Source organism: Taudactylus pleione, unplaced genomic scaffold, assembly GCF_031769625.1.
Source record: "Taudactylus pleione unplaced genomic scaffold, aTauple2 ptg001678l, whole genome shotgun sequence".
Lineage (NCBI taxonomy): Eukaryota > Metazoa > Chordata > Amphibia > Anura > Myobatrachidae > Taudactylus > Taudactylus pleione.
In genome coordinates, this window is record NW_028286075.1 from 411,500 (window position 1) to 427,557 (window position 16,058).

At 43.8% G+C, this 16,058-nt stretch overlaps 1 protein-coding gene across 1 annotated transcript in view; it reads right to left on the reverse strand.

Moving 5' to 3' along the window:
* LOC148439591 (terminal uridylyltransferase 4-like) overlaps window positions 1-16,058 on the reverse strand; it is a gene marked incomplete at its 3' end in the record, with an annotated part of 394,965 nt that overhangs the window by 372,825 nt on the left and 6,082 nt on the right. The gene's annotated exons all lie outside the window — the stretch shown is intronic.

Here is a 16,058-nt window from a genome sequence, read left to right on the forward strand (position 1 = left end):
GTCACCTGTGCTACAGCTATAGTGTGCAGCCTATACACAGAATGTATACCAGGATAATGGGGCAAGCCGTCACCTGTGCTACAGCTATAGTGTGCAGCCTATACACAGACTGTATACCAGGATAATGGGGCAAGCCTTCACCTGTGCTACAGCTATAGTGTGCAGCCTACACACAGAATGTATACCAGGATAATGGGGCAAGCCTTCACCTGTGCTACAGCTATAGTGTGCAGCCTGTACACAGAATGTATACCAGGATAATGGGGCAAGCCTTCACCTGTGCTACAGCTATAGTGTGCAGCCTGTACACAGAATGTATACCAGGATAATGGGGCAAGCCGTCACCTGTGCTACAGCTATAGTGTGCAGCCTATACACAGACTGTATACCAGGATAATGGGGCAAGCCTTCACCTGTGCTACAGCTATAGTGTGCAGTCTATACACAGACTGTATACCAGGATAATGGGGCAAGCCTTCACCTGTGCTACAGCTATAGTGTGCAGCCTATACACAGACTGTATACCAGGATAATGGGGCAAGCCGTCACCTGTGCTACAGCTATAGCGTGCAGCCTATACACAGACTGTATACCAGGAAAATGGGGCAAGCCTTCACCTGTGCTACAGCTATAGTGTGCAGCCTATACACAGACTGTATACCAGGATAATGGGGCAAGCCTTCACCTGTGCTACAGCTATAGTGTGCAGCCTATACACAGAATGTATACCAGGATAATGGGGCAAGCCTTCACCTGTGCTACAGCTATAGTGTGCAGCCTGTACACAGAATGTATACCAGGATAATGGGGCAAGCCGTCACCTGTGCTACAGCTATAGTGTGCAGTCTATACACAGACTATACCAGGATAATGGGGCAAGCCTTCACCTGTGCTACAGCTATAGTGTGCAGCCTATACACAGAATGTATACCAGGATAATGGGGCAAGCCGTCACCTGTGCTACAGCTATAGTGTGCAGCCTATACACAGAATGTATACCAGGATAATGGGGCAAGCCGTCACCTGTGCTACAGCTATAGTGTGCAGCCTATACACAGAATGTATACCAGGATAATGGGGCAAGCCGTCACCTGTGCTACAGCTATAGTGTGCAGCCTATACACAGACTGTATACCAGGATAATGGGGCTAGCCGTCACCTGTGCTACAGCTATAGTGTGCAGCCTATACACAGAATGTATACCAGGATAATGGGGCAAGCCGTCACCTGTGCTACAGCTATAGTGTGCAGCCTATACACAGACTGTATACCAGGATAATGGGGCAAGCCGTCACCTGTGCTACAGCTATAGTGTGCAGCCTATACACAGAATGTATACCAGGATAATGGGGCAAGCCTTCACCTGTGCTACAGCTATAGTGTGCAGCCCATACACAGACTGTATACCAGGATAATGGGGCAAGCCTTCACCTGTGCTACAGCTATAGTGTGCAGCCTATACACAGACTATACCAGGATAATGGGGCAAGCCTTCACCTGTGCTACAGCTATAGTGTGCAGCCCATACACAGAATATATACCAGGATAATGGGGCAAGCCTTCACCTGTGCTACAGCTATAGTGTGCAGCCTATACACAGACTGTATACCAGGATAATGGGGCAAGCCGTCACCTGTGCTACAGCTATAGTGTGCAGCCTATACACAGACTGTATACCAGGATAATGGGGCAGCCGTCACCTGTGCTACAGCTATAGTGTGCAGCCTATACACAGACTGTATACCAGGATAATGGGGCAAGCCTTCACCTGTGCTACAGCTATAGTGTGCAGCCTATACACAGACTGTATACCAGGATAATGGGGCTAGCCGTCACCTGTGCTACAGCTATAGTGTGCAGCCTATACACAGAATGTATACCAGGATAATGGGGCAAGCCTTCACCTGTGCTACAGCTATAGTGTGCAGCCTATACACAGAATGTATACCAGGATAATGGGGCAAGCCGTCACCTGTGCTACAGCTATAGTGTGCAGCCTATACACAGACTGTATACCAGGATAATGGGGCAAGTCTTCACCTGTGCTACAGCTATAGTGTGCAGCCTATACACAGACTGTATACCAGGATAATGTGGCTAGCCGTCACCTGTGCTACAGCTATAGTGTGCAGCCTATACACAGAATGTATACAAGGATAATGGGGCAAGCCTTCACCTGTGCTACAGCTATAGTGTGCAGCCTATACACAGACTGTATACCAGGATAATGGGGCAAGCCTTCACCTGTGCTACAGCTATAGTGTGCAGCCTGTACACAGAATGTATACCAGGATAATGGGGCAAGCCTTCACCTGTGCTACAGCTATAGTGTGCAGCCTATACACAGAATGTATACCAGGATAATGGGGCAAGCCGTCACCTGTGCTACAGCTATAGTGTGCAGCCTATACACAGACTGTATACCAGGATAATGGGGCAAGCCGTCACCTGTGCTACAGCTATAGTGTGCAGCCTATACACAGAATGTATACCAGGATAATGGGGCAAGCCTTCACCTGTGCTACAGCTATAGTGTGCAGCCTATACACAGACTGTATACCAGGATAATGGGGCAAGCCTTCACCTGTGCTACAGCTATAGTGTGCAGCCTGTACACAGACTGTATACCAGGATAATGGGGCAAGCCGTCACCTGTGCTACAGCTATAGTGTGCAGCCTATACACAGACTGTATACCAGGATAATGGGGCAAGCCTTCACCTGTGCTACAGCTATAGTGTGCAGCCTATACACAGAATGTATACCAGGATAATGGGGCAAGCCTTCACCTGTGCTACAGCTATAGTGTGCAGCCTATACACAGACTGTATACCAGGATAATGGGGCAAGCCTTCACCTGTGCTACAGCTATAGTGTGCAGCCTGTACACAGAATGTATACCAGGATAATGGGGCAAGCCGTCACCTGTGCTACAGCTATATTGTGCAGCCTATACACAGAATGTATACCAGGATAATGGGGCAAGCCTTCACCTGTGCTACAGCTATAGTGTGCAGCCTGTACACAGAATGTATACCAGGATAATGGGGCAAGCCGTCACCTGTGCTACAGCTATAGTGTGCAGCCTATACACAGACTATACAAGGATAATGGGGCAAGCCTTCACCTGTGCTACAGCTATAGTGTGCAGCCTATACACAGACTGTATACCAGGATAATGGGGCTAGCCGTCACCTGTGCTATAGCTATAGTGTGCAGCCTATACACAGAATGTATACCAGGATAATGGGGCAATCCGTCACCTGTGCTACAGCTATAGTGTGCAGCCTATACACAGACTGTATACCACTAGTGATGTCAGTGGGAGTGATTTTGGCTCTGATAGAGCCAAAATCACTCCAGGACTTGCGGCAGCGAGACCCTACCACAGGGTCCTCATCGCAAGCCCGATGGTCGCGATGGTCAAGACCATCGCGACCATCATCATAGACGCTCACAATAGCTGTGGGTGGTAACCTACAGCTATGCGAGCGTCCATGAGGACGCTCAAAAAAAAGGTAGGAGGGCCCTGATTCAGAGCGAGCGCTCTGGTCAGAGCGTTCAGCTCTGAATCAGGCCCATAGACAGATGTACACACACATCATAGGTACACACATAGACAGCTGTTCATACACATCATAGGTACACACATAGACAGCTGTACATACACACACATATCACAGGTACAAACACACACATATCACAGGTACACACACAGACAGATGTACACACACACATCACAGGTACACACACATAGACAGATGTACACATACATCACAGGTACACACACACACAGACAGATGTACACACACACACACAGACAGATGTACAAACACATATCACAGGTACACACACATATCACAAGTACACACACACACATCACAGGTACACACACACACAGACAGATGTACACACACATATCACAGGTACACACACACAGACAGATGTACACACACACAGACAGATGTACACACACATAGACAGATGTACACACACTTATCACAGGTACACACACACATATCACTGGTACACACACATAGACAGATATACACACACACATATCACAGGTACACACACACATATCACTGGTACACACACATAGACAGATGTACACACTCACAAATCACAGGTACACACACACATATCACAGGTACACACACACATCACAGGTACACACTCACATATCACAGGTACACACACACAGACATATGTACACACACATAGACAGATGTACACACACATATCACAGGTACACACACATAGACAGATGTACACACACATATCACAGGTCCATACACATATCACAGGTACATACATACACATAGACAGATGTACACACACATATCACAGGTACACACACATATCACAGGTACACACACACATATCACTGGTACACACACACATATCACTGGTACACACACATAGACAGATGTACACACACATAGACAGATGTACACACACACCACAGGTACACACTCACATATCAAAGGTACACACATAAACAGATGTACACACACATATCACAGGTACACACACATATCACAGGTACACACACACATATCACAGGTACACACACATAGACAGATGTACACACACACATATCACAGGTACACACTCACATATCACAGGTACACACACACACATCACAGGTACACACACACACACAGACAGATGTACACACACATATCACAGGTACACACACACAGACAGATGTACACACACACAGACAGATGTACACACACATAGACAGATGTACACACATATCACTGGTACACACACAGACAGATGTACACACTCACAAATCACAGGTACACACACACAGACAGATGTACACACACATATCACAGGTACACACACATAGACAGATGTACACATACATCACAGGTACACACACACACAGACAGATGTACACACACATATCACAGGTACACACACACACATCTCACAGGTACACACACACAGATGTACACACACATATCACGGGTACACACACATATCACAGGTACACACACATATCACAGGTACACACACATAGACAGATGTACACACGCACATCACAGGTACACACGCACATCACAGGTACACAGACAGATGTACACACACACACCACAGGTACACACTCACATATCAAAGTTACACACATAAACAGATGTACACACAAATATCACAGGTACACACTCACATATCAAAGGTACACACAGACAGATGTACACACAAATATCACAGGTACACACTCATAGACAGATGTACACACACACACTCACATCACAGGTACACACACATAGACAGATGTACACACACAGATGTACACACACATCACAGGTACATACACATAGACAGATGTACACATACATCACAGGTACACACACACATAGACAGATGTACACACACATCACAGGTACACACTCACATATCAAAGGTACACACATAGACAGATGTACACACAAATATCACAGGTACACACTCATATAGACAGATGTACACAAACACACTCACATCACAGGTACACACAGAGACAGATGTACACTCACATATCAGTTACACACACATAGACAGATGTACACACACATAGACAGATGTACACACTCACATCACAGGTACACACACATAGACAGATGTACACTCACATATCACAGTTACACACACAGATCACAGGTACACACACACATATCACAGGTACACACACATAGACAGATGTACACACACACATATCACAGGTACACACACACATACACCACAGGTACACACTCACATATCAAAGGTACACACAGACAGATGTACACACAAATATCACAGGTACACACTCATAGACAGATGTACACACACACACTCACACACACTCACATCACAGGTACACACACATAGACACATGTACACACTCACATATCAAAGGTACACACACATAGACAGATGTACACACAAATATCACAGGTACACACTCACACAGACAGATGTACACACACACACACACACACTCACATCACAGGTACACACACATAGACACATGTACACACTCACATATCAAAGGTACACACACATAGACAGATGTACACACAAATATCACAGGTACACACTCACATAGACAGATGTACACACACACACTCACATCACAGGTACACACACAGACAGATGTACACTCACATATCACAGGTAGACACACAGACAGATGTACACACACACATATCACAGATACACGCACACAGACAGATGTACACACACACACACACCACAGGTACACACTCACATATCAAAGGTACACAATAATATCACAGGTACACACTCACATATCACAAGTACACACACATAGACAGATGTACACACACGCATATCACAGGTACACACACATAGACAGATGTACACACACACATATCACAGGTACAAACACACACATATCACAGGTACACACACAGACAGATTTACACACACACATATCACAGGTACACACACATCACAGGTACACACTCACATCACAGGTACACACACAGACAGATGTACACACACATCACAGGTACACACTCACATATCACAGGTACACACACAGACAGATGTACACAAACATATCACAGGTACACACTCACATATCACAGGTACACACACATATACATATGTACACACTCACATATCACAGGTACACACATATAGACATATGTACACACTCACATATCACAGGTACACACACACATATCACAGGTACACACACAGACAGATGTACACACTCACATATCACAGGTACACACACATAGACAGATGTACACACTCACATATCACAGGTACACACACAGACATATGTACACACTCACATATCACAGGTACACACACATAGACAGATGTACACACACATATCACAGGTACACACTCACATATCACAGGTACACACACATAGACAGATGTACACACTCACATATCACAGGTACACACACAGACATATGTACACACTCACATATCACAGGTACACACACACATCAGAGGTACACACTCACATATCACAGGTACACACATATCACAGGTACACACATATAGACAGATGTACACGCACACATATCACAGGTACACACACACATATCACAAGTACACACACAGACAGATGTACACACACACATATCACAGGTACACACACAGACAGATGTTCACACACATATCACAGGTACACACACACATCACAGGTACACACTCAAATATCACAGGTACACACACATAGACATATGTACACACTCACATATCACAGGTACACACACATAGACAGATGTACACACACACATATCACAGGTACACACACACATATCACAGGTACACACACAGACAGATGTACACACTCACATATCACAGGTACACACACATAGACAGATGTACACACACACATATCACAGGTAAACACTCACATATCACAGGTACACACACACAGACAGATGTACACACACATATCACAGGTACACACACACAGACAGATGTACACACACATAGACAGATGTACACACACACATATCACAGGTACACACACATAGACAGATGTACACACTCACATATCACAGGTACACACACACATATCACAGGTACACACACATATCACAGGTACACACACATATCACAGGTACACACTCACATACCACAGGTACACACACACATATCACAGGTACACACACACATATCACTGGTACACACAGACAGATGTACACACACATATCACAGGTACACACACACAGACAGATGTACACACTCACATTTCACAGGTACACACACACTTATCACAGGTACACACACAGACAGACGTACACACACACAGATGTACACACACATATCACAGGTACACACACACAGACAGATGTACACACACATATCACAGGTACACACACACATATCACAGGTACACACTCACATATCACAGGTACACACACACACACAGACAGATGTACACACACACACACACACAGACAGATGTACAAACACATATCACAGGTACACACACATATCACAGGTACACACTCACATATCACAGGTACACACACACACATCCCAGGTACACACACACACAGACAGATGTACACACACATATCACAGGTACACACACACATATCACAGGTACACACACACACAGACAGATGTACACACACATATCACAGGTACACACACACATATCACAGGTACACACACACAGACAGATGTACACACACACAGACAGATGTACACACACATAGACAGATGTACACACTCACAAATCACAGGTACACACACACATATCACAGGTACACACACACAGACAGATGTACACACACATATCACAGGTACACACACATATCACAGGTACACACACACATATCACTGGTACACACACATAGACAGATGTACACACACACATATAACAGGTACACACACACATATCACTGGTACACACACATAGACAGATGTACACACTCACAAATCACAGGTACACACACACATATCACAGGTACACACACACAGACAGATGTACACACACATCACAGGTACACACTCACATATCACAGGTAAACACACACAGACATATGTACACACACATAGACAGATGTACACACACATATCACAGGTACACACACATAGACAGATGTACACACACATATCACAGGTCCATACACATATCACAGGTACACACACATATCACAGGTACATACACATAGAAAGATGTACACACACATATCACAGGTACACACACATATCACAGGTACACACACACATATCACTGGTACACACACACATCACTGGTACACACACACATATCACTGGTACACACACATAGACAGATGTACACACACATATCACAGGTACACACACATATCACAGGTACACACACACATATCACAGGTACACACACACATATCACTGGTACACACAAATAGACAGATGTACACACTCACAAATCACAGGTACACAGACACATATCACAGGTACACACACACAGACAGATGTACACACACATATCACAGGTACACACACACAGACAGATGTACACACACATAGACAGATGTACACACACATATCACAGGTACACACACATATCACAGGTACACACATACATATCACTGGTACACACACACAGACAGATGTACACACACATATCACAGGTACACACACACAGACAGATGTACACACACATAGACAGATGTACACACACATATCACAGGTACACACACATATCACAGGTACACACATACATATCACTGGTACACACACATAGACAGATGTACACACACATATCACAGGTACACACACACATCACAGGTACACACACACATCACAGGTACACACACACATATCACAGGTACACACACACATATCACAGGTACACACACACATATCACAGGTACACACACACATATCACAGGTACACACACACATATCACTGGTACACACACACATATCACTGGTACACACACACATATCACTGGTACACACACACATATCACTGGTACACACACATAGACAGATGTACCCACTCACATATCACTGGTACACACACACATATCACAGGTACACACACACATATCACAGGTACACACTCACATATCACAAGTACACACACATAGACAGATGTACACAAACATATCACAGGTACACACACACATATCACTGGTACACACACATAGACAGATGTACACACACACATATCACAGGTACACACTCACATATCAAAGGTACACACACAGACATATGTACACACTCACATATCACAGGTACACACACATAGACAGATGTACACACACACATATCACAGGTACACACTCACATATCACAGGTACACACACAGACAGATGTACACACTCACATATCACAGGTACACACACATAGACAGATGTACACACTCACATATCACAGGTACACACACACACACAGACAGATGTACACACTCACATATCACAGGTACACACACAGACAGATGTACACACTCACATATCACAGGTACACACACACACATCACAGGTACACACACACATATCACAGGTACACACACACAGCCAGATGTACACACACATCACAGGTACACACTCACATATCACAGGTACACACTCACATATCACAGGTACACACACACATCACAGGTACACACACACATATCACAGGTACACACACACATATCACAGGTACACACACACAGACAGATGTACACACACATCACAGGTACACACTCACATATCACAGGTACACACACACAGACAGATGTACACACACATAGACAGATGTACACACACACATATCACAGGTACACACACATAGACAGATGTACACACTCACATATCACAGGTACACACACACATATCACAGGTACACACACATATCACAGGTACACACACATATCACAGGTACACACACACATATCACAGGTACACACACACATATCACAGGTACGCACACATATCACAGGTACACACACACACACATATCACAGGTACACACACACATATCACAGGTACACACACACATATCACAGGTACACACACACATATCACTGGTACACACAGACAGATGTACACACACATATCACAGGTACACACACATAGACAGATGTACACACACACAGACAGATGTACACACTCACATATCACAGGTACACACACACATATCACAGGTACACACACACAGACAGATGTACACACACAGACAGATGTACACACACACAGACAGATGTACACACACATATCACAGGTACACACTCACATATCACAGGTACACACTCACATATCACAGGTACACACACACATCACAGGTACACACACACATCACAGGTACACACACACACACAGACAGATGTACACACACACAGACAGATGTACAAACACATCACAGGTACACACTCACATATCACAGGTACACACTCACATATCACAGGTACACACACACATCACAGGTACACACACACACAGATGTACACCCACATATCACAGGTACACACACACATCACAGGTACACACACACATCACAGGTACACACACATATCACAGGTACACACACAGACAGATGTACACACACATAGACAGATGTACACACACATATCACAGGTACATACACATATCACAGGTACACACACACATATCACAGGTACATACACATAGACAGATGTACACACACATATCACAGGTACACACACACATCACTGGTACACACACATAGACAGATGTACACACACATATCACAGGTACACACACACATATCACTGGTACACACACATAGACAGATGTACACACACACATATCACAGGTACACACACACATATCACTGGTACACACACATAGACAGATGTACACACTCACAAATCACAGGTACACACACACATATCACAGGTACACACACACAGACAGATGTACACACACATATCACAGGTACACACTCACATATCACAGGTACACACACACAGACAGATGTACACACACATAGACAGATGTACACACACATATCACAGGTACACACACATATCACAGGTACATACACATATCACAGGAACACACACATATCACAGGTACATACACATAGACAGATGTACACACACATATCACAGGTACACACACACATATCACTGGTACACACACATAGACAGATGTACACACACACACACATATCACAGGTACACACACACATCACTGGTACACACACATAGACAGATGTACACACACACACATATCACAGGTACACACACATAGACAGATGTACACACTCACATATCACTGGTACACACACACATATCACAGGTACACACACACATATCACAGGTACACACTCACATATCACAGGTACACACACATAGACAGATGTACACAAACATCACAGGTACACACACACATATCACTGGTACACACACACAGACAGATGTACACACTCACATATCACAGGTACACACACACAGACAGATGTACACACACACACAGATGTACACACACATATCACAGGTACACACACACAGATGTACACACACATATCACAGGTACATACACATATCACAGATACATACACATATCACAGATACATACACATATCACAGGTACACACACATATCACAGGTACATACACATAGACAGATGTACACACATATCACAGGTACACACACATCACAGGTACACACTCACATATCACAGGTACACACACACAGACAGATGTACACACACATAGACAGATGTACACACACATAGACAGATGTACACACACATATCACAGGTACACACACATATCACAGGTACATACACATATCACAGATACATACACATATCACAGGTACACACACATATCACAGGTACATACACATAGACAGATGTACACACACATATCACAGGTACACACTCACATAACACAGGTACACACACACATATCACAGGTACACACACACATATCACAGGTACACACACATAGACAGATGTACACACACACACACAGACAGATGTACAAACACATATCACAGGTACACACACATCACACGTACACACTCACATATCACAGGTACACACACACATCACAGGTACACACACAGACAGATGTACACACACACATAGACAGATGTACACACACATATCACAGGTACACACACACACATCACAGGTACACACACACACATCACAGGTACACACACATCACAGGTACACACACACATCACAGGTACACACACAAACAGATGTACACACACATATCACAGGTACACACTCACATATCACAGGTATACACACACAGACAGATGTACACACACATAGACAGATGTACACACACATAGACAGATGTACACACACATATCACAGGTACACACACATATCACAGGTACACACACACATATCACTGGTACACACACATAGACAGATGTACACACACATATCACAGGTACACACACACATATCACTGGTACACACACATAGACAGATGTACACTCACAAATCACAGGTACACACACACATATCACAGGTACACACACACAGACTGATGTACACACACATATCACAGGAACACACACACAGACAGATGTACACACACACATCACTGGTACACACACATAGACAGATGTACACACACACATATCACAGGTACACACACATAGACAGATGTACACACTCACATATCACTGGTACACACACACATATCACAGGTACACACACACATATCACAGGTACACACTCACATATCACAGGTACACACACATAGACAGATGTACACAAACATATCACAGGTACACACACACATATCACTGGTACACACACACAGACAGATGTACACACTCACATATCACAGGTACACACACACAGACAGATGTACACACACACACAGATGTACACACACATATCACAGGTACACACACACAGATGTACACACACATATCACAGGTACATACACATATCACAGATACATACACATATCACAGGTACACACACATATCACAGGTACACACACACAGACAGATGTACACACACATAGACAGATGTACACACACATATCACAGGTACACACACATATCACAGGTACATACACATATCACAGATACATACACATATCACAGGTACACACACATATCACAGGTACATACACATAGACAGATGTACACACACATATCACAGGTACACACACATATCACAGGTACACACTCACATAACACAGGTACACACACACATATCACAGGTACACACACACATATCACAGGTACACACACATAGACAGATGTACACACACACACACACAGACAGATGTACAAACACATATCACAGGTACACACACATCACACGTACACACTCACATATCACAGGTACACACACACATCACAGGTACACACACAGACAGATGTACACACACACATAGACAGATGTACACACACATATCACAGGTACACACACACACATCACAGGTACACACACACACATCACAGGTACACACACACATCACAGGTACACACACACATCACAGGTACACACACACATCACAGGTACACACACACAAACAGATGTACACACACATATCACAGGTACACACTCACATATCACAGGTATACACACACAGACAGATGTACACAAACATATCACAGGTACACACACACATATCACTGGTACACACACACAGACAGATGTACACACTCACATATCACAGGTACTCACACACAGACAGATGTACACACACACACAGATGTACACACACATATCACAGGTACACACACACAGATGTACACACACATATCACAGGTACATACACATATCACAGATACATACACATATCACAGGTACACACACATATCACAGGTACACACACATAGACAGATGTACACACACATATCACAGGTACACACACATATCACAGGTACATACACATATCACAGATACATACACATATCACAGATACATACACATATCACAGATACATACACATATCACAGGTACACACACATATCACAGGTACATACACATATCACAGGTACATACACATATCACAGGTACACACACATATCACAGGTACACACTCACATAACACAGGTACACACACACATATCACAGGTACACACACATAGACAGATGTACACACACACACACACAGACAGATGTACAAACACATATCACAGGTACACACACATCACACGTACACACTCACATATCACAGGTACACACACACACATCACAGGTACACACACACACATCACAGGTACACACACAGACAGATGTACACACACACATAGACAGATGTACACACACATATCACAGGTACACACACACACACATCACAGGTACACACACACATCACAGGTACACACACACATCACAGGTACACACACACATCACAGGTACACACACACAAACAGATGTACACACACATATCACAGGTACACACTCACATATCACAGGTATACACACACAGACATACACACACATAGACAGATGTACACACACATAGACAGATGTACACACACATAGACAGATGTACACACACATATCACAGGTACACACACATATCACAGGTACACACACACATATCACTGGTACACACACATAGACAGATGTACACACACATATCACAGGTACACACACACATATCACTGGTACACACACATAGACAGATGTACACTCACAAATCACAGGTACACACACACATATCACAGGTACACACACATATCACAGGTACACACACACAGACAGATGTACACACACATATCACAGGTACACACACACAGACAGATGTACACACACATATCACAGGTACACACACATATCACAGGTACACACACACATATCACAGGTACACACACATATCACAGGTACACACACATATCACAGGTACACACACACATATCACTGGTACACACACATAGACAGATGTACACACACATATCACAGGTACACACACACATATCACTGGTACACACACATAGACAGATGTACACTCACAAATCACAGGTACACACACACATATCACAGGTACACACACACACAGACAGATGTACACACACATATCACAGGTACACACACATATCACAGGTACACACACACATATCACAGGTACACACACACAGACAGATGTACACACACATATCACAGGTACACACACATATCACAGGTACACACACACAGACAGATGTACACACACATATCACAGGTACACACACATATCACAGGTACACACACACAGACAGATGTACACACACATATCACAGGTACACACACACATATCACAGGTACACACACATAGACAGATGTACACACTCACATATCACAGGTACACACACATATCACAGGTACACACACATATCACAGGTACACACACATATCACAGGTACACACACACATATCACAGGTACACACACACATATCACAGGTACACACACACATATCACAGGTACACACACACAAACAGATGTACACACACATATCACAGGTACACACTCACATATCACAGGTATACACACACAGACAGATGTACACACACATAGATAGATGTACACACACATAGACAGATCTACACACACATATCACAGGTACACACACATATCACAGGTACACACACACATATCACTGGTACACACACACAGACAGATGTACACACACATATCACAGGTACACACACACACATATCACTGGTACA